Below are 23,990 nucleotides of genomic sequence, written 5' to 3' on the forward strand. Positions count from 1 at the left end.
TTAAAAGCCCAAAATGGACATAATTTAGGATGTGCATTTTAATGAAGAAAGTAGAGCAAATGTTAAATCATTTGGAAATATATATATATATATATATATATATATATATATATATATATACATCTTCCATAACTTCTACAAGTGATGCAACTTCTATAAGTGCTGATTTTTTTTCCTGTTCTTTAAAGAATAAAATAAATTTAAATGTAATGGACAGTACCAAATTCACACTGGCATTAAAATGTAAATGTTTTAAATAAGTGACATATTTTCATTTGAAATTTTGAATCTAATATAAAATGCAGATTGCAATAGCCCTTAATGTAGGAAAGGGGAAAAATGTAGTGATTGAGTTTGGGGAAATTGTAAATTGGGCAGATCTAGCCAGCTGCAATGATGAACAAGGCTTCCTTTATTATTGCTTCAAGAAAAGCTATTGAGTGGCTAGCACAAAGTAGCTGCTTGAATGCGGGAATATCCAATATCCCTTTGAGAGGCGTATTTGATTATACATTTTCCCTTTACCCTCTTGTTTCTAACTCTCCAAGTTCCACAAAAAGTCCCCATGGTCACTGTTGTTGTTATCCTTGGTGGTTTTGGGGTTTTTTTGATCCTTAGGTGATGCTACTGACAATTACTGTTATCTATGTAAAATGATCTTTATCAACGTTTAATTTTATACCTGATCCTGTTGTTCCTTTGTTTAAAATCCTCCCATAAGTCCTAGGTGCTTACAGGATTAACTGCAAAAGGGTTAGCCTGACGGTCATTTTTTTAACAATCTGGCTCAAGAATTCTTTTTTAGCTTCATTTTGTACTCCAGTCAAAATGACTTCTCAGCATGCATATTCTTTCACAACGCTGAATACACAGACACATACACACACAGACCTCTTGAGAATAGCCTTCCCACTAATTTCTGCCTGGAAAACTCTTACTCATCCTTCAATACCCATCTCAGTTGTCTCCTCTGTTAAGCCTTCCTCAACTTCTCCAATGCATCTCATCACCCCCAATGATCAGAATACAAATTCCGCTAAAGCACTTATTTTACTGTAATTAGTTTATCTGTATCTCTCTCCTGTTAGAATGAAAGCTTCAGAAAGCCCTGAGACATCTCTGAAAAGACTAACCCAGCATACAGCACTTATCATAATAGATCCCAATGAATAGTTGGTTGATTGAATGAACGGATCTTCACTTGTGGATTTTGCACAACCTACATTGTGGGTGCCAATTCAATGTGCAGAGTTGGAAGCTGTTTGCAGCTCTTCCAGTCAGTTTTTTTGGTCTGTCAACACATTCTTGGTTGTTGTACACTCCTCACTGATAGGATTTTTCCCAACAGTACTTGGCTTGATTCCAGTGTTCAAAATTGTTTTTCACCATGTCTGGGTTTTTTTTTTCCTCTGTTCAACTTCATTCTCTCAGTTTCTGTATAGCTGGCTGCTAGGACATCCTGTTGTTACCCATTCCCCTCCTGTGCCTTGCCCATCCGAGTAACTTTGTGACAAGAAAGGCTAGGAGACTGGCCAGTTTCCAGCATCTTGTTGCTGGTGATCTTGTATTACAGTAGGCATTTGAGTGGCGAACCTGGGCTTGCTGCCACAGCCAGCAGTGAAGGTAAATGCATTGCAGTGCCAATAAAGACAAAGGCATGGAAGTAAATCCATGCAGAATTGACTTTGTCAGTGCTTTCTAGTGAAGGAGGAGATTATACATGCAAAGTGCACTGGTAGCCGTGGGCATTACTTTGTTACTTGTAGCTCTAGATGAAAGAACACCAATATTCTTCACCTTAATTGCTGTTTTAGCAAGAAGCTGATGTTAATGGAAACAACTGTACCCTCGTTGCCTGTGTTGTCTTGCTTTGCTCAGGGATAGAGAGCTGAATGGTATATGGTCTTACACGTCAGTGCTTCTCCAACTTGAATTGCATCAGGATCACCCAGGGGATTTTGATTCCATAGATCTAAGATAGAGCCAAGATTCTGTATTTCTAACAAACTCCCAGGTGATACTGTGATGACGATATTGTTGGTCTGAGTACCTCATATTGAGCCTCAGGGATGTAGAGGGAAGAGTGAACTCTTCAAAAAGCAGTGCTGGGGACTTCCCTGGCAGTCCAGTGGTTAGGATTCTGCACGTCCAGTGCAGGGGGTGCAGGTTCCATCCATGGTCAGAGAACTAAGATCCCACATGCCGTGCGGCCAAAAAATTAAAAAATAAATAAATACATTTTTTAAAAAAGCAGTGCTGGCTACTGGGCATGCCCTGTAAATGTTGGGCACCTCAACAGTGCCACAGGGTGACAAGCACATGCCCTAACACAAAATAAACCAGTTCCCCCATCACCACGCCATGTTAGTGCAGATTGTTACTGACAGTGGAAGCATCCCTGAGTTAGTATTCTCCCTCACACAGGGCTCTTTAAGTTCTTTGTGGAGAAGAGAAGATGTTGGCTACACCACCACTTCTTTGATCAAAATGATTTAGTACATGAAAAGGACAAATCACTCATGGTTTGAATGTCTTTGTTGCAGAGGAAGTGAAATTCACTGGCCAAGAACTTAGGGGTCTGGTGAATTTCCACAGGGTCACCCTTTTCACCTCTCTGAGAGGGCAGTAATAGGAGTATCATTTAGTGAGCTCCTGCTGTATGGGGGCGCTGTGTGGCAGGTGCTGGAGGTGTGAGGCATCACACATAATCTCTTCCCCGAGGGAGTATACAATTATTCCATGAAAGGGTCAGCTTTTTGAGGGCAAGGTTGTGCCTTATTTGTCTTTATATTTCCAGAAGTACACACTTAGTAACTGCTTATTAACCAAAGAGTTGCTAAGACACTAACATAAGGAGAATAATATATATATATATATATTTTTTAATTTTTGCCCACACCACGCAGTATGCAGGAACTTATTTCCCCGACCAGGGATCCAACCCGCACCCCCTGCAATGGAAGCGAGGAGTCTTAACCACTGGACCACCAGGGAAGTCCCAGGAGAATATATTTTTAAAGGTAAATCAGGACACAAATTTACCACATGGTTAGCAGAGTTACAAGTGACATTTACATGCCACCTGTAGTCTGTAAATCAGAGTTGCTTAGTCCTGCTTTAAAAACAAAATGTGGCCTTGGGTTAAATGCTGTATTAGCACCAGTAGTACTCTGCTTGTCAAACCACCAAGGGCATCCTGGATTTTAATTCTGTTTCTATGTGTAATATGATATACTCTTTGGATAGCCACTAAATTCGGCCATGCAACCCAACTTCTCATAATAGAAATGAGAGAGGGAAGCAGATCACTGTAGAACATGAGACAGAATGCTGTAAGGGCTAGAAAAGAGAAACAGAGATAATGGAGTGGTCAGCAAACAGCCCATGGCCCAAATCCAGTCCACCACCTGTTTTTTTAAATAAAGTTTTATTGCAACTCAACCATGCCCATTTGTATTAGCTATGGCAGCTTTCATGCTACAACTGCAGAGCTGAGGAGTTGTAAGACTTGCGGAACCTAAAATCTATCTCTGTAAGAAGAAGTTTGCTGACCCCCTTAGAATCTAAAAAATAGGCTCATTTCTTTCGTTTTTTCTGTTTTTTTCCAGCTTTATTGAGATATAGTTGACACATACATTGTGTAAGTTTAAGGTGTACTAATATTTGTGGGGTCACCTCCACAGGTCAGAACAGGAAGAGGCCTTTCATACACATCCCGTTCATATCCATGTTCCATCCACCCTCCCCATATCCCTGTCTCACAAACACCTGTACCTTGACCTACCTTCAAGGGTAGGGGTGCACACACAAGCACCCTGGGGTCTGTCCTCAGGAAGTCAACCAAAGAAGAGACCCATCAAGGCCCTAGTAGTGGGCCCAGGGCCTGCTGGGCAGTGCATTTTAAGTTTGGGGGTACCAGATATGTTCTGGTAGGTGGGAGACAAGGGCTTTGACTGTGTACACACCTCCCTCGTTCCCCTAGATTCTTTACCCCATGGGCAATGGCATGGCAGGAACAGGGCTAGAGATAGACCCTCTCAAGGGAAGGATGGGGCAGGGACCTCTCTGCCTGGTCTAAGGCTGATAGTGCTAAGGAGTCTCATTTAAATTGGAAGCTGGACAAGGGGAATATTAGGAAAGTCTCTTAGTTAAGTGTGATATTGTGACTTATAATAAGAAATATATAAGTAGTCTTTGCCCCCTCTTCCAGCACAGAGTTCCTAAAACCCCTGAAATTTCCTAAGTGAGGAGAGTGATAAATGTCTTTTGTTGTGTTAATGAGGTAACTGTTAGAAAGTACCTAGGGCTGTGTAGTAAGGGGAGCAACCACATGATTAGAAGGTGGGAACTTTCAGTCCCACCCCCCAACCTCAGAGGAGGGGAGAGCACCTGGAGGTTGAATTAATCACCAGTGGTCAGTGAGTTAATCAATCATGCCTTTGTAATGAAGCCTCCTTAAAACCCCTAAAGGATGGAGTTCAGAGAGCTTCCAGGTTGGTGAACCATGGGGATTGGGGAGAGTGGAAGCTCCATGCCCTTTCCCACATACATTGCCCTCTGCATCTCTTCCATCTGGCTGTTCCTGAGTTCTATCCATTTATAATAAACCGGTGATCTGGTAAGTAAAATGTTTCTCTGAGTTTTGTGAGCCTCTGTAGCAAATTAAATGAACCCAAGGAAGGGTCATTGGAACCTCTGATCTATAGCCAGTCACTCATAAGCACAACTTGGACTTGGCAATTGGTGTCGGGGTGCTAATGAGGTAACTGTTGGAAAGTACTAGGGCTGTGTAGTAAGGGGAGCAACCAGGTGATTAGAAGGCGGGGACTTTCAACCCCACCCGAGATTGTAGGATCAAAGACTGGGCCCTTTACTGGTGGAGTCTGATACTCTTTCCAGGTAGGTAGTGTCAGAATTAAGTTGAATTGTAGGATACCCAGCTGGTGTCCAAGAATTGCTTGGTGGTGTGGGGGAAACCCGCCCTCCCCACATTGATTTTGGGTGTGCAGAACCCAAAGATTAGGCCTTGATGACTGTGAGAATTTTGTTATGCATATATGGCAAAGAGAGATATTCCAAGGAACGAAAACTCTATGAGCAAAGTCATGAAGACACAAAAGCTTTAAGCACTAGTGGGAAATGGCTAGAACAGATGGGTACTTTTTACCTATGAAAATACAATACATAATATCTCATTTTGTCCTCACAGCCATTTCTTATGGTCAGTATAGGCATTGTTCTCTTCAGGAAGTGAGAAGCTGAATTATATATTAGTTAAAATCAGAACCTAAAAACCTGAATGTTTGTTTCAATGCCAATACTAGCAACTACACCTTGGGCAAGTCTCAATATTTCTACCTGTCAGTTTGGAAGATCAGGGGCTTTTCTAGTCTAGGTCTATGATTCTTAAGTGTGTGGAGGGTATCACTGTTAAAAATAGGAACTTGTATGCTTTCGATGTCTTGGAGTGGGATTTGGGAGAGAAGGGAAAGAAGAACCAGCTGTAAGTGGAGAACCAGTGCTCAGTCTAGAAAATGGATCAAAGTTGTTTTTATTTTAAGGTTAGACTTAAATAAAATGACATAGTTAATTAGTGTCTGAGCTGGAATTAGAAAATAATCCTTCATGACTTTGGGCCCTGTGTTGCTCGTCCTCTATACCAGATTCGATAATCAGCAATGTGGCACCAGATACATTCTGAAAATTGATTTTACCAGTGGGAAATAAGGAATGTGTTAGACCAGAGGTTTTCAAATCTTGGTGAAAACAACAGTCCCCTGGTCAGCTTTCTAAAATGCTGATTCCTTGACCAAACGTGAGGGACTCTGATTCAGAAGGTCTTCTTAGAGCCTAGGAACCTGCATTTAAAACACCAGTGGAAATGTGAATAAAGGTGGTCCTTGGGATTCATTTAGAAAAGCAGCGGCTTCAGTGTACTTTCTTTCCTTTTGGACGGTAGCTCTCTACCGAAGTGCCTGTAGTACATTGGTTGAAGACCTCGTCTATTTCCAGCTGTTTCTCCAGAGATGACTGACTTGTGCTGACACATTCACATTATCTTGCCCCTTTCCACTGAGGTCTGTGGAGTGCCCATAAATGAGACTGGAGCTGGGGAGTCAACTCTGGCAAGGAACAGAAGGCAGTTCTCTGACCTTCTCTGATTTTATCATTGCCGTACTCTTAACTCGCTGAGCTAACCAGCCACAGTTCTATTGGAACTCACCATGGAGACAGATTAATTTTAACTCTGAGAGAACATGGGCTTTTCAACACAAGTTAAATTTAGGCTGGCACAGAACATTACAGAAGCGTTAGGTCCTCAGAAATTTATTTTAGCTCCCAAACTTTGAGCTGCTACTAATGTATGCTCCTCATACTTTCTCCTGGTCACTCTCACCTTTTCTTCTTCCTCTGATCACCGAAATAGAGAAGGTAGGACTTCATCAGTGGGAAACACAGAGGTCATCTATGGGCAAGTTTCTACTGAAAGATCACATTGAAAGTTAATGGAAAAATTAGGCCATATGTCTTGGGTTCTTAGGTAGACCCTAAGTTTTTGTGCTTGTTTGTGTTTTTTTGGATGAAAGATTCTTACCTTAAAGGAATATCAAATATATTTTGAAATAAATTTGCACAAAACAAATGCTCTGAAATTTGACCAAATGGAAAAATTTAGAGGTGAAAATACTGCATGGTCCCATCTGTAATAGTTTTTATTTTTCCTGGAACTAAAGAGAGTATACACACATACACACAACTCCCACTTTTAGCAGATATTTCCTTAAAATCCTACACAATTTAAATGTCGATGGGACTTTTTCAAATAGAGAAATTAAAATGATACCTTATTCTCTTTCATTGTAAGACTACTAGTTGGCACTGATAATTTTTTGTACTTATGATTAGAATATGGATTTTTTTAAAATTAGTTTATTTATTTATTGGCTGTGTTGGGTCCTCGTTTCTGCGCGAGGGCCCTCTCCAGTTGCGGCAAGCAGGGGCCACTCTTCATCGCGGTGCGCGGGCCTCCCACTATCGCAGCCTCTCTGGTTGCGGAGCACAGGCTCCAGATGCGCAGGCTCAGTAGTTGTGGCTCACGGGCCCAGCTGCTCCGCGGCATGTGGGATCCTCCCAGACCAGGGCCCGAACCCATGTCCCCTGCATTGGCAGGCAGACTCTCAACCACTGCGCCACCAGGGAAGCCCAAGAATATGGATTTTTTTAAATTAATGATTTTCAATGATGGAATCATGGCTGGCATAAGTGGGTTTGTGATATTCTGATTTATAAGAAATATATGTTTGGTTATTTGGATGACCAAAATTTATTTCTCATATAGATTTGGTTTTCTTCCACAGTTCCTGGCTCACAAGTCCTAAAACCCTTGGCATTTCCTGAGTGATAAGGGCGATAAAGGTCTTTTTTATGTTAATGGAGTGACTATTGCAAAGCACCTGAGGAAGGGGGCTGGTTGCCAGGGGAGACAACCATATGATTGGAGGGTTGGAACTTTAAGTTCCACCCTTGTCCCTGGGGAGAGGGTGGAGGGAAAGGCCTGAGGTTGAATCTACCAACAAAGCCGCCTTAAAGGCCCAAGAGGAAGGGGTTCTGGAGAGCTTCTGGGTTGGTGCATGCGTGGAGAGTGCCCCCACTAGGAGAAGGCCTAGAAACTCCACACCCTTTCCCCATGCCTCTCCCTATGCATCCCATCCATCTGGCTGTTCCGAATTATATCCTTTTATAATAAAATGGTTGTCTAGAGAGTAAAGGGGTTTCCTGAGTTCTGTGAGCTGCTCTAGCAAATTAATCGAATCCAAGGAGGGGAGTCATGGAAACCTCTGGTTTATAGTCAGTTGGTCAGAAGTACAGGTAACAATTACAATTGGCATCTGAAGTGTGGGGTTCGGGGGTAGTCTTGTAGGACTGAACCCTTAACCTGTGGAATCTGATGCTATCTCCGGGTAGATAGTGTCAGAATTGAGTTGAATTATAGGACATCCACCTAGTGTCTGTAGAATTTCTTGGTGGTGTAGGGGGAAACACAGCTCCCAACCTTGGAATTAGTACCAGAATCCCTTTTTAGGTTTCTATAACAGTGTTGGGAAATAGAAGATGAAATGTAAAAGGCTGGTGATAATGGGCCAAGTATGATCCATATGGCAATATGCATTAATGTTTCAAAAATACTAATAAATTAATTAGTAATAAATTACAAGTACTAAATAAATTACAAATACTAATAAATCTGAATTAAGATAGAAAATTTTAGTGTTTGGAAGATTGCCCTCTTTAAGCTACATTACAATATTAATTGTAGTTAGTTAAGGTCAAAGGCATGAGAAGCCATTGCTTGAGATCTCATCCCAGCTCTGTGACTTTGGGCACCTTACATAAACTCTGCTGTCTGTCTTCTCATCTAAAAAATGAGTGAAACTACTCATAGGATTGATATGAGGGTTCAAACAGAGCATATATGTAAAGGGCTTAGTACAGTATAGTATACAGCAAGTGGTTAATAAAAGATATTAGCAATATTTTAGCCAGAGTTTCATAATTTTCTTTCTAAAAACCAGTTCAAATGCATTACTTTAAGGAAATACCTTATCTCCATTGTGCATATAAACATATGCATTAATTTGTTAAAGTCAATTAATAAAAATAAGTAGAACTACATTTTCGAAACAACCCTATAAATAATAAACACACTTCCAAGTTCTCCACAGAAGGATAAAAGCCATCAACAGGCCCTTGCCCTGCTGAGCTTCCCTATGAAGCCAGCAGCTCAGCCAGCCTCTCAAAGGCCACAGAAGCTTGAAGGTCAGACCCTGTATGTGTAGGGGTCACCTCCAGATTTAACTCTTAAATGCAAGCCACTTAGATCCGTAGCTATGTCCACTGCTGTGAGATATGAGACGTCTACATTTGAAACATTGACAATATGAGAAAGGTAGTAATCATACCCAGATCTGCCAAATTAAAGGCAGAAATGAGGGTGACACAAGTATCAACTCTTAGTGATAGAAATTTGACTGTGAGGCCCCAGCCAGCTCTTTTCCACTGGCCTTCAAGCTGAATTATACTTAAAATATCTAAAACACTTAAAATAATAATCATAGCAACAATAAAAATAATTCTGTTTTAAGGTCATATTTATCTATCAGTGGTCCTTTATTGACCTAAATCTTTATGAAAGTAGAACTCCTAAGTGACATTTCTTCCTTCCATTTCCTTGTTTTTACTATTTGAGAAAGGAGTACCCCCAGGAGATTTGACAGATTCACATACGGAGTTTGAGATGGTTGATACCTATGTCAGATGGAAATACATTAGAAGTACTATGGACTCTCGGACAGATTCCATTTAAGGTTTTCCTGATGTCTATTAGGTTTATCATTTTGTCATAAAATGAAATTAGAAGGTTCTGATAGGGTTGATCTCTCACAAGCGCTATTGGTTACCACCTCCATTTTTTGGTAGGTGTTTGTTTACAAATTGATTTGTATCTAGATCTTTCTACAGATCACAGCAGCCTGACTGATAGTTATTTTCTAGAATTTACATTAAAAAGGTGCATGGTTTTCTATTTGTGGTAAAGGCATTTTTCTCTTCGTAGGTAAGCATTTTTCATAAGCCTCTACTCCTTTCTCACTGTAGAAAAATATCTAACTTTAATTGGAATGGATTTCAATGTAAAGTAGTTTAAACAATTGCCGTGTGAAAAAAAGAGAAATATCTATAACTACATCCACAATGGAAAGAAATTGATGAGAATGCATAGAGAGCTGAAAAATATAGAACTGCATTGGTCATAGGGAAGTGCTCATAAATTGTGAAACTTTGCAATTTTCTTTCTTTTCTTCACTTGAAATTTGCATTGCTTTTCTCCCAGGGGATTTCAAGACATGCTTCAGAAAACTTTAAAACTTTCGATAATGTTTTAACTACCTGGGGAATAAAAAAAAATAAAAAACCAAGAGTAATAATGTTGGAGGAGGAGGCAGTAGAAAGGAACAGAGAATAGGAGCAAAAGGCAAAGCAAAGATGACTGGACAAAAAAGGTCACATCCTCAGGTGCTGTGGCGCCTGATTCATCCGTAGTCTGCTTTTATAAAATCTTATTTGGATTTGGCAGTAAGCCCCATCCTACCACTTGCCACCTCTAACACTAGTTATAAACTCCTTTTGGACAGGGGCTATCAATGACAAATCCCTACTATTTACCATACTGTTATCTATAGTTACTTCCCAAATTCTATTGAATAAATGAATATATGATAATTCTGTTAATATTCTTTATTCTTGAAATGTTTCAGCTCTGCCATATATTATCATTACGTCCTTATCTTTACAATAAGGATAATAGTAGTACTGACATCAAAGGCTTGCTTTAAGAATCAAAAGAGTTGCCTCAGATAAAGGACCTTCCGCAGAGGCTAGCTCATAGAAGGTGCTCCGTAAATGACAGTTGTTTTTGTTTAGAGAGCTCTTTCAATGGCATCACTTATTTATAACCATAGTTTAACCAGATATGGGCTCTTACTATCCAATTGAACTTCAGAAATACAAAGGACTATAGGCAGAGCCTTTCCTCTGCTTTGTCTGGAGTAGTTATAGAAATGAACTAATATTTTGAAATTTCATTTGTTAATAGATTCATGTAATTTGCAGGGGGAAGTAGGCAGTGGATAAATCATTTTTCTGTTCCACTCTGGAAATTTTGCAAAGCATTTTAATAGAATTCTCAAAATGGGGAGGCAAGTTAGTATCATGTTTATCAATTCTCTCTCTGTATCTCTGTATCACTAGCAATTTTTATGCCCTTCAACCATCCAGTCCACTTGGGAGGCTACTTAAAAGATGTTAGATTACAAAGTGGTTTAGGTCACCCTACCATGTTTTGACATCTCCATTTTTCTGGAACCTACAGGCCAATACTCCAAGAATAGGTATCTTTTTTTTTTTTTTCACACCTTTCTCTTCCAAGTGTATGATTTTACTTATCTCTTTGAGACATTTCAGTGGTACAGTTTTTACAAACATGATTTTGTCAGGACTTTGTTTTATGCTTTAGACTTGAAAGTGAATTTCTTTGGGGATAGTTACATCTTACTTGTTCAATATAGGAAACATATAGCTATTTGATTTTTCTGTGCTACATAGATACACAATGATTCTAAACTGAAGTAATACAGTACTGTGGTCTCCGTCCTTTATCTTAAATAGTGAGAGAATGAGAATTGAATATTTGGAGTAGGTTAACATATACAATACGTGGGCTACTAAAGTTATTATATTTTTAACGTATTAGAGTACAGTTAGATATTTTAACAAAAAAGCTCTTAGGAGACTCACAGTGCAGTGAAGTTATCTTTGCCACAGTGATCATTATGTAGCACTCCAACATGACTTTGGTTTAACTGCAAAGTTGGTGATCTGAGTAACAAAAGTTGCTCTAATTGGATTGGACCGAATGAATATTTGATCAAGAGCAAATTTCATTTTCAGCAAAATTACCAGGGAAACTTAATTGTAAAAATATTTTTATAGACTTTTAATTTCATATTCTGAGATAATAAATTTAATGTTTCAGTTTCTTATTAACAGAATTTGGAAGCCAGATTCCACATAAAGCCACTGAAAGACTGTCTGGGTAGACTACAACAGGGGTGGAAGGATCCCATGTTTCCATAGATAGTTCAAGATTATATTGTGGGTGGTGAAGGGAAGGGTATTTACAGTACCTGGAGTCAGGGACTCAGCGAGAATGTAACCCTGCTGGCCACACCTTCTTTTCCCCCCAGGGAATCCCAGCAAAGCAAGAAGGGGTGAAGTGGCTGAGAAGGGCCAGTGTGTATGTGACTCCAGGATCTACTCAAAGAAGTTTGCAGATCCATTTGTAGATCTTGATGTACAGATAAGTGACTCAATAGTTAATTTTACTCACTAAAATACAGGTTTTATTTATCTGATTTTAACAGATGCAATAAAAGTTATTTAAATTAGTCTTTACCATATGACTCTCTTATCCTTTATATTATTTCATACATTTAAAAATCTATAAAAATGGTGGTGGTAAATAGAGAACATGATGTAAAATGTCAACCCTCATCTCTTTTAAAGAGGTTAGAGTAGATGATGGTGTTGTTTAACTGAGTGGTGCCACATCAATACCAATAGCTGAGTGTGGCATATAATATTCATGGAATAATTCTGATTGTATAACCTTCTCTTTGTATGATCGATGCATAATTTACAATAAGGACTAGCCTATTGAACTAAACAAGGTTTAACATTCTTTTGCAGTGGGTACCTGACTTATAAGTTAACTTGTGTTGTTTCATTAACTTATCTCCATTGTCCACATCTCTTCTCACATTTTAGTTGCTGATCCAGTCTAGTGCAGATCCAGTCTGCACTTACACACCAGTGCATTTTTCTTGGAAGATTAATTCTAGGAAATATTCTGAGGGAAAAAAGAAAAAGTTTCTTTGATCAATTGAGTTTGGAAAACGCTGAATTCTGTGTCTCCTACTTGGATATTTGTAAGGGACATAAGCATAACTAAAGGCTCTGAGAAGTCCTGCACTTAAAACAACAACAACAACAACAACACTGAAGAGTTTTTAACCCAGTGTTTCCTGGATGTGTTTGACCATGGGGCACGCTTTCTTTTTCCATAATGCTTTGTTACATGCCACTGAATTGTGGGAAATGCCAATTTAGACATCCAACATGATAGTACAAACTTGAATTTGCCTATGTATTTTTACTGAAATAAATCTAATTACATAAAGTAAGGTTTGCAAGAAATATGTTGCATTTCTATGTTTTCTTAGGTAGAGTTCATTCCATCTTACCATATCACTTGGGAGGGCCTCTTGTCCCCCAGTGTAGTTACAAGTTAGTCTTCCTCTCTGCATTCCTGGCTTCTTTCCAAGGAACAGGCCTACATCTCTGGTTCTCCAGACTTTTTGCCTCACCTCAAGTCCATCACCTGAAGGTCAATCTCTTTCTCCTCTGAGGGGAAGGTAAGGAGCAGTCCAGGATGAGCTCTTTGTGGTCTCAAACCCATTGGAATTCTTGCTTTCTAAGCTACTCTGCCTCTTCCCTCTTCCCTCAAACCTTCCTTCTATTTATTTTACCATAGACTTTGATGGCTCATTTAACCCAAAGCTGAATTCATTCCCCTTTTCTTTGTGTTCAGAGAGGGCTTAATCCTACAAAGTTCCAAGTTGGTAAGAGAACAGATTTCCATTCCTTCTTTCCAGTTTAGTACAGAGGGAAGGAAAAACAAGTTAAATTTCTATATTAAAAGAGTATGGGGAATTCCCTGGCAGTCCAGTGGTTAGGTCTCCGTGCTTCCACTGCAGGTGGCAGGGGTTCGATCCCTGGGCGGGGAACTAAGATCCCACATGCTGCGTGGCAAAAAAAAAAATAAAGAGTCTGAAAATATTTAGACCATCATATAATTGAAAAGGCATTACCTTCATTTATCTTTTGCTTTTACATGCCTTTGTCCCGGGCCCTATCTCTCAAGTCATAGCCCTCTCCCCCTTGCCCACTAAGTTCCAGCCAATCAGGCTTTCAATTCACTTTCCATCTCTGGGTCTTTGCTGCCCTAACTGTCCCCTCTTTCTGCATCTTTCCTGTTCTTCACAGTGACTGTTTCTTGAAATACAAGTTCTCAGATTAAATGTCAGCTCCTTGGAGAAGCCTTCCCTAACTACCAGACCAAAGTGTAAACCTAGACCCTCACTGCATCACCCTATCTTAATTCTCTGCATTGCACCTATTATTATTTGATATTTTATTATTTATCTTTTTGTCTCTCCCCACAAGAATCAAAGTTCCATGAGAGCTGGGACATTATCTATATTGTTCTTCATTGCTTTCCCAGTGCCTAACACAGAGCCAGGAAATAATACAGATGCCACAGATAATTACTGAATGAATGAATGTTTGCCTTTTCATGTCTATTATTTTCTTGGCTTTTTCTTGGCCTTTTTTACTGGAAACTTCAGCCACCCTTTGCAGTCATCCCCTGCACTGTCTCATCCCCTTCTTCCTCCACTCCAACCACTCTCAAGCCATTCCAACCATTCCATATAATAGTCCACCTTCCTTTCTTATCTCTAATTTTGTGGTTCCTCTGAGGGTCTCAGTTAATCTTTCATGTCATTTTATATCACACTGCGTTGGCAACTGCCTTCTTTCCTAGACTTAAAATTTACTTCTATGGCAAAAACCTTTCTATATAATCTTCTTTGATATAGAAAGTTTAATCCTATTGAAACCACACACCTCAGATGGGATTCGAGCCCAGCCAAAACTCAGATTGGGAGTTGAACCCAGGGGCTGGGACTCGAACCCATTGTCTTTTTAATTAGAATCACTCACCTGGTATCAGGACTTATTGAAGCTCAGGTTCTTTATGTCTCAGTGCAGAAGGAATTCAGTGAGAGGCAAAGTGATAGGCAAGAAGTAGATTTATTAATATAAGATGCTTGTGAGGGATACAAGCGGGCAGGCCAGGGGACTGTGCCCTGAGAACTAAGTGGGAAAGCAGGTTTATTTAGAGAGATACACATTCCATAGACGGAATGCAGTCTGTCTCAGAAAGTGAGAGTAGTCCAGAAATATGGGCTGGTTAGTTTTCATGGGCTGAGTAATTTCATAGGCTAAAGAGTGGGAGGATTATTCCAACTATTTTGGGGAAGGGGAGGGGATTTCTGGGAGTTGGGGCACCACCCACTTTTTGGCCTTTTATGGTTGGCCTTGGAACTGTCATGGCACCTGTGGGTTTGTCATTTAGCATATGCTAATATATTACAATGAGCATATAGTGAGGCTCAAGGTCCACTGAAAGTCGAATCTTCCACCATCTTGGGCTTAGTAGGTTCTAACCAGTTTTTGTTGTATCCTCAACAACTGTGTCATTCTTTTAAAGGTTGTGCCCTAACCCCCTTCCCTCCTGTCTCACTATTGCTCACTTCTCTGCTTTGCTGTTGCAGTGCTAGCCAAAACTGCCACCTAATCCTTGTTTTCTTACCGTTCAATGTGTATTGCGTCATTAAGCAGGTGAGGAACATCTTGAGGGCAGGAGCCATGCCATATCCTTCTTTAATTAATTTATTTTTTAATAGCACCCAAGACATTTCTTGAATTTATCATATTTCATCTGTTCAATAAATAATGCATGTCCATAGATAGACAATGTATACTGAGAGACACAGCATCAGTATTAATTAATGATCTTAGATGAGCCATTTATATTACTTACTCATATTACTAAAATTAGGAAGGAAGTGGAAGGTGGCGGATCTCTGTATGATACCCCTTTCTTGCTTTCATGTCTTTCTTTGGACAGGGCTGCTTCCTATTATGGTTTCCCCCACAATTAAGGCATTTAAATACATACCTTTAAATTATAAAAGTACTATAAGAATACTAAACCAAGTTGAGAAAATAAAGAGATTAAAAAACATAATCCGTGGGTAAATCATCTTCTTAAATATTTTTCCACCTTTAGAGTTCTGAAATTAGGATGTATTACTTTCCTCTAGGAAAAAAACAATTTTCCTAACATATTTTGCATATAGTATTCTGTTCTGGCCTTTCTTCAGATACAAAAATCATATAAAGTTGTTATTATTACCCTAAGAAGTTCATGTTTGTGGTCATAAATTCAAATAATACCAAATCGTACCAAATAAAAAAATGAAATGATCTTTTCCTATGTAACACATTTATTCCTCTAAACTACAAAGATTTTATTCATGGATTGTTTAAAAATAAAAAGAAAACAAATGGAATCCAATGGCAGCAATATATATTTCTCACTACAATTTTATCTACATGATCATAAAATTAATTTATGCTTTTTATTAATCAGTCAGAAAAGTAATCCTGTCAGCAAAAGTGGATTATAGCTTTATCACAAGGTTTATAAAAGGAACCATAGAACCTATAAGTTTTTTTAATGTTTTTAGTGAACATTACCCGGGGGGTAAAAAATGCTATTGTGCAGACAAGTGAATTGATTCTCATCACAGTTGTTTTCTGTGAATTAAATCACCAACAAAATTTAATCACTAGCCAAAGCCAAAGACTTTTAAAGGATAAAATTCCATTTGTGGTCGAAGATCAAATCTGAGCACACTACTGGCTACTGGTTTGTTTTTTCACATTCAGTTTTTGACTCTGACTCTCAGTTTCTTAAACAATAATTAAGTCATTTTGAAAAGCCCATCACTTTCATATACAAAGATTTACTATCTCCCCAAACTAATATCTAGTGTGTAATGGACTTATAACTTAGCATTGAGAGTTCAATACTTACGTGTAGAAAAAAATGGGATCTAACATGATTAGATTTTTCACCCATGAAAAAATAGGCAGACTAGCCAAATTATCAGCTTTCATTCCTTTCCTATTCCAGAAACACACACACCCCTAACTTCATTAGTTACCTAGGGGTGTGTGTGTGTGTGTGTGTGTGTATAAAAAACACCTTTGCTTTTTTGCTAATTGTATCCCCTGGGTTTCCTTATATGGGTCATGCCATAAAAATATCCATTTCAGAGCTAGTCAGGTCAGAATGTCTGAGAGCCATTATATTGTCTATGCATCCTTCATCCTTGTGAAATTAGGATGTTTTCATCCTTTCTCCTTATACAGATCAAGGAGAGAACTGTTAAGTATGGATAAAGTTACAAATTGTGTTGTACCAGCTACTAAACTCGAGGAATTTATTGCAAGGTATTCCATACTGTCCTTTGAGAAGTCTAAAACCTTTTCAACACTAGTGATATATAAAGTGTGGCTTTATCACCTGCATACATTGCACTGTGCTGGTAGAAAGGAGAATGGAAGAAAAAGAGAAGATTGGATTATTGGTTAAGGAATGGCTTTTTACTCTTTCCTTCTTACCTTTTGTCTCAAAACTTGAAAAGTCTGGCTTTGGGGGATTGTGCCCTTGTGTCTAAATGACACAGCAGAACAGCAAATGCAAAGTTCTCTGTTTAAAGAAATCCTAAATATATGTATCTGTTTCTTTGTCATGGATCTTACCAGTTGCTGGAATGATTTTACATATCCTTTAAGTTAACAGCAGTACCAAAAAAAAAAAAACCTTTGAGGCTGCATTTAGAAATTCTTTAGTGTCAACTAGCACAGAGGACGTTTGGTACTTCTTTCATTTCTTGCTGTGATGCCCTGTTACCACAAAGACACAGGCTTAAGCTGTTTCCCTTCAAGTGTGTAAAGGAAAAAATCATTTGAACATTTCATATATTTTAGGAAGAGTTTAGATAATAGGGTCAAATTTTTCAAATTTGTACATGTCACTTACTCCTCATCCTTGCTTTTCCCTCTCCTCAATTTTGTTCTCTTTCAGTATTTTTTCAGTTAATTGTGAATATTTACAGTAGAATTAGTGATAAAATGGTCCTTTTACTTTTTTCTTCCATTACTACACCTGAGACAAGTGGGGAAACCACACATGATACTGCATGTTTAATTTCTTCTCTTTCCAACTATCCATTTTATTTATCAAGAGGTGAAGACACTTCCCAAACTTACATCTCCTTGTTTCCTATAGCATTCCTTTGGTTGAAAGTCCACTGTATTTTTAGCCAAAACTTCCTTAGACAAACTATGAGTCAGTCATGTCGACCCTCAGACATCAATCCACCCTCCTCCCTTTTCCACTACCCACAACTATGCAACACACACACACACACACATACACCCCAAGCTCATTTCATCTTCAATGCCTCTTGGTTATGCCCCCTTTCTTCCTACCACCCATTTAATTCCCACCATTAGACCTATTCCCATTTTACTGAACCCTTTCTTGGTACTCACATCAAACTTCAAATCTTTTGCCGTCAACTCCATGAAGCTTTTGTCCATGTGCCCCTGAGTAATCTCTCCCTTATTGAATTTATAGTCTGTAACATAGCACAAAGTGCTAAGCAGTATACTCGCTTTTATTATTTGTTTAGCTGTTTTGTATATGTTGATTTCCCCCCCAATTCCTTACACTGTTATAGTTCCCAGTGAATCTAACCTAACAGTTTGTATTTAGGTTTTAAATTTTAACAGTATTTGCAGATTAATTCATGTATACTTTCTAACCTTTCTTTAGAATAACTGTCACCATGAATGAAGTAAGATTCCTCATCTTGGCTGTGGAGCATGGCACAGTGTTTTAGTTGGGACATAAATAAATGCCCTGATAGAGGATGGGGTCACTGGGAAGTCCTACTTGCAGGTGAGCAAGAAACAGAGTCTCTATAATGTAACTTATTACTTGGATATCTCTGAGGATATTAATGATGAAAAGGAGTGGCCAGAGAAAGACTTTCCCCTTCTCAATTGCCGCACTGTAACTAAGTGACTTCTGGTAGATCAAATAGACTATTTTGGGGATTCCTGCTCACCCATCTCCTCTGTGTTTTCAGAGCTGCTGTAGAGCTGTTAGAACAGTGAACTGATGCTTTTTGACTTGCCAAACAGTGGGAGCTTTCTATTTAAATAGTTATCCCTTAGAAGAGCTATATTAGGGAGCTCAAAGGAAAGGATTTAAGGGCCCACACAGAGTAGAGAGGCAGCAGATCAGCCACCTACTGGGCCCTTGTTCCTTCGAATGCTTCAAACTACATATTTGTAAGGCAGCTGGCCTCTTGCTCACTGAACTGTGTGCTCCTCACCTGCCCTTTTGTGTTTAGCAAACACAGGGGAGGGGCAGCTCTTCACTGCTTTCTAACTTGTCTCTCATTGTTCTAGATGAGCAATACCACACGGCCAAGTGGGCAGAGAGCCAGGTGTACTGCTGGCACCCAGGGGATGTGAGCATAGGAAGAGATCCTTTAGGGGCAAGGAGACCAAATATCCAGATTTAGCACGCGGTCATTTTCCAAGTAACAAATATGTAAAATGTCAGGAGACTAAGAAACCAAAAGAAGTTATCAGAATGTCTGTTTTTCACTAAGCATCTATATAGATACTTTCATATACCTTTATTAAGAGGATTCATTCAAATTCCAATTAGTCATACTACCAATTGTTCATTTTGATAATAAGGGAATCAACTACCTCAGCTAGAGAAATTGGGATTATTTCCCTAGCTTTTAAGCACATAAGAACTTTATTATATCCAGAGAATGATTTATGCTCTACTGTTGCTCTTATAATTTATTCCTGTTATAACCATACCATGGAAAACAGACCCATACCAAAGAAGACACAGAAAATATGAATTAGAGTTAAGAGATTCACCATCCTGCTAGATAAAGGTTTTTTTTTTCTAAATCTCATTGAAACCTGGCATTCAGAAGTAGGCCAGAAAATAGGCCTACCTATCCACTCAGATATCTCTTTTTGTATTATCATTAAACATCTCCTAGGAGACAGCTAGTTCTATTGTGGGCCGACATAGATTATTCCACTTCATTTTGTTTCTTTTTTATTATATGTACACTGTTATGAACTATTTTAAACATAATTAAAAGGTAGAAAAATAAGAAAAAACTCAACACCCAGATTTAAGAGATGTTATGTGTTGTTGAATCTTCTCCAGCTTTCTTTCTTTTCTTTTTTTTTTTTTTTTTTTAGTGAATGGATGTTAGATACTGCTGTAGCCTCTCTTTTCAGCCCCTCTCTTTGCTACACTGTTTCTAATATGCTTATTACATACAGGGCTTATAATCCTTTCAGAAGCTGATTTCTTCCTTAACTCCAGGACCATCTCCTGACCTTCTTAGGCAGTCTGCAACACGGCAGCTCAGACCACTACTATTGTAATGGGTGTCAACCTTAATTGGCCCCCTTATCTGATGTCACTGGTGTGCAAAGACTTTCCCCCTTGGGGAGGATACCTAGGGTTGCCTATCTAAAGGCCAGTGATTGCTAACATAACAGCTTCAACATGTGAAGGAGCCACTTACGTACCATCTGAACCCATACACAACTGTCCTTCAGACCTTAGCCTTTTGTTCTGAGATGCCCTGATGATCATTCATTTTGCACTATACCTTTTTTTTTTTTAAGCACCCTGCCGTTAATACCTTGATTGACTTTTCTCATCTCTTGGCTTATGGATCTACAGAATAATTTAATAAAATGAAGTAAGGTAGACTAATAACAGGCTTAAGACCACACTTTAGACTACCCCTGTAATGGTTGCTATACTGTCCCTCTCCCTGGGATACATCATGCTCTCTTAGCTTTCTGTCTTCCCAAATCAAAATACAGAACAAAGGTAAAGAAGTGGAAGTTGGCAGCTATGTGGTTTGGGTATTGAATTGTTCCCACATCAAAAGATTTATGAACTGTGCATTTTAAACAGTTCTCGATTCATGAGTCTCTTTAACTGAATTGAAAAAGCAGGTGGGGAGGGTGAGGCAAATGTTAAAGAGAATGGCCTTGATTGTTCAGTCTAGTGTTAAAGAATTTAACTCAGGTAGCTTTAAGACTTATTATCTTAAATGTTGAAAACCTCTATTTTAAAGGACAAAATGGGAGGTTAGGGAGTAAATCCAAGATGGCAAGTTTACCCAGATCTCCTCCTCTGCTGCTCGCTAATGCAGCTCTTCTGAGGGATAGCAATTTAAATAGAAAGCTCTCACTGCTTGGGAAGCAAAAACATTAAGACATTGTTTTAACAGCTTTACAGAATCTGCCATTTCATCCTGAATACAGTCTAAGAAGTGAACAGTAATCTCTGGGGTGGGAGCGTGACCCACAGTCAACACCTATGGTCAGTCTGTGCTTTTTACACTTTCAGTTTCCATTTTCCTTAATCAATATTTACCAGGTGACAATCACAGCTTCAGTGGTTTCTGTTTTCTACCAGTCTTTCTGTTGCTGGTACTTCAGACTTTCAATCATTTCCCTGCCTCATAATTACTATGCTAACTCTTTTTTATTTATGAATAGCCACATCAATTGTCCCTAATTTCTAGGATCAGTTGCATTTGGAAAATTGGGATTTGTTATTGAATTTTGGCATTAAAAAAAATCCTCCAGCATTCCCTTACTTTACTGGATTGTGTCTTTTTTTTTTTTAATAACTTTATTTATTTATTTATTTTTGGCTGTGTTGGGTCTTCATTGCTGCACGCGGGCTTTCTCTAGTTGAGGCGAGCGGGGGCTACTCTTTGTTGCGGTGTGCGGGCTTCTCGTTGCGATGGCTTCTTTTGTTGCGGAGCACAGGCTCTAGGTGCGAGGGCTTCAGTAGTTGTGGCACGTGGGCTCAGTAGTTGTGCCTTGCGGGCTGTAGAACACAGGCTCAGTAGCTGTGGCACACGGACTTAGTTGCTCTGCAGCATGTGGGATCTTCCCAGACCAGGGCTCGAACCCGGGTCCCCTGCATTGGCAGGCAGATTCTCAACCACTGCACCACCAGGGGAGTCCCTGTGTCATTTTTCTCTTGCCTATTTTAAGTGACACTCCTTCAGAAAATTGTCATTTATAGGTTATCTACTGCTGTGTAACAAACTATCACAAAATATAGTGGATAAAACAATAAGCTCACTAGTCTGGGCAGTTCTTCTGGTTTGGGAGGCTAAACTGATCTCTCTGGGGCTTGCCTATGTGTCTGTGGTCAGTTACAGGTTGTCTGGGGGGCTGGCTGACCTGGGATGATTTCACTCACATGTCTAGGAGTTGGCTGGCTGTTGGCTGGGTCAGGTGTCTCATAATCCAGCAGGCCAGTCTGAGCTTGTTTTCCTGATGGTCACCAGGTTCTGAGAAAGAGCAGAAATGAGCATGCAAGGTCTCTTGAGGCCTAGGCTCAGAACTGGCATGTTGTGACTTCTCTTGCAATATACTGGCCAAAATAAGTCACAAGGCCAGTCCAGATTCAAGGGGAAGGGGAATGGACTCTGCCTCTTCCGTGAGAAGAATTGCAGAATCACATTGCAAAGGGTGTGTTTACAGGGAAGGGTGAAAAATTATGGTCTTTTTGCCATCTACCACATGTACTTAGTTTCTCCTATGATATAGCTGTCTGAAGTAATTTTCTTTCTGAGAACAGCTGTTTTGATATACAGGGAATATTGATGCATCATACTAATGAAGAAAACTGCACCCCAGAAAGGATTATTTAAGCATCATAGGTGTTCATGAGAATAAGAAACGCTGAAGCTTTAAGTAGATGAACCTTTAAGTTCTTAAGTGAAGCATTTTTACTCTTCCAAGAATCAACCATAGTATTGTTTTCATCAGATTAAAGCAATTTCAAGTCAAATGCATGAAATTGCACTAAAAATGTGATGCTTTTGCTTATTCTGCATCACATGTGGACAAAATAAATACCTTGATACGAAGTGCAGATCATACCCAGCCCTCTGAATTCATAGCTATGCAAACAGATCTCTCTGGTTGATGTTTTATTTTTTATAAACTTTAATTAAGTTGACCTTTAGCCTTGTATTATCTGGTCTAAAAAACCTTTAACCTTTCCTTTTCACTTTTATTTTCTAACTCATTAAAGATTTTTGGAGGTAATTGGAAGACAACTCTGTTGCTGATGCCATTTCATAACAGAAAGAAGACCAGCAAAATAAATGTGGATATTAAATAATACTTATTCTCATTTTGCAAAATAAAAATACTTTACATGCGATTACTAAATAGCAAGCACATTATATTTGAGAGAAGACAATATTGCCAATGAGACATAATTCTTTCCTAACACAAATTTAGTGAGTATATGCCATAAGCACAGGGCTTATTATAACCCGACACAGCACACTGAATAGGAGAGTAGCGGATTTAATACTGTAGATAAGGGAAATGTATGCAAAGAGAATGTGCCCTTGTTTTTTGACTTTGCTGTAAAAGTAGGGAAACATAAAGTTTGTGACTTGAAGGGTCTTTAGGGATTTCCTAGTCTAGCCCTGCCTGAAACCTCCAGTGATGGGAAGCTCACTATATCTAAAGAAGCCAAATCCGTTTCTAAGTGGCTTATTGAGCTGTCATGCCATGAGGTGTTTAAGCAAAAGCTGATTGACTATGGGAGATCTTACTGTGTGCCACTGTTCTGATCTTCATGAAAGATATGGTATATTAAAGAGATGGGCATGTCAATAATCACAACAAAATATGATGAGTGCTAAAATATAATGCACACATACCTTGGAGACACAGAGTATATTTATTATTCAGTTTAACGGCCATAACTTGGTGATTGTCTACATAGCTGGAATAGTGGAGGTGGAGAAGCTAAAGATGGTAGTTGCTCTCAATTGAAATTGGGAATATCTAATCATCAGAGTAACTGGGCACGTGCCAGAACACTACATCTGCAGTTTTCCAAGACTAAATCCACATCCATTTTCTGAGATCAAACTCCATCCCTGGCCCATTATGGAAATACCACCTGGACCTCAATGAGCAACTGCCAAGAAACCCTTTAACGATAGGCATGGATGGCAAAGAGAGGCTTTAATTTGGCCACAGTGCTTCCTCTGCAGTCATCTTATCCAACTTGTGGCAGGTCTGAACAGCATGGCTAAGTATTATTTTAATATTGCACATAAACTTTTTTCTCCTCCTCAGCAAATTGCCTCCTAAATGTTTTCAGTTATCTGATGTGTTAAAAATAGACAAAACTTAGTTTGTTACTTCTACAGAAATTACTATCACAGGAGGGAGTCATACCAAGGAAGTTTAAAAAACAATGACAGCAATACTAGCAACTGGAGGAAAAAAAGACAGAAAAAATAGATTTCCAGGCACACTTTTCTATCTTCCTTTTCATTACTGATTTGCAGTCAGTGATAGTTCTGCTTTTTTATTCCATTTATCCTCCTCCTCTCGCTAATCTTGGTTTTATTTTTATTTCAGTTTTCCCTAGCTTTCTCCCCAGATAGTATCTATTTCCTTTTCCCAAGCCTCAGTCCACTGCACTCTCTTTATCATTCTCTTACTGGTGTAGTTTTCACAATGGTCCAATCAGTACACTTCTGATCAGTTTCTTCCTG

Source organism: Balaenoptera borealis (assembly GCF_965194805.1).
Source record: "Balaenoptera borealis genome assembly, chromosome: X".
NCBI classification, from domain to species: Eukaryota; Metazoa; Chordata; class Mammalia; order Artiodactyla; family Balaenopteridae; genus Balaenoptera; species Balaenoptera borealis.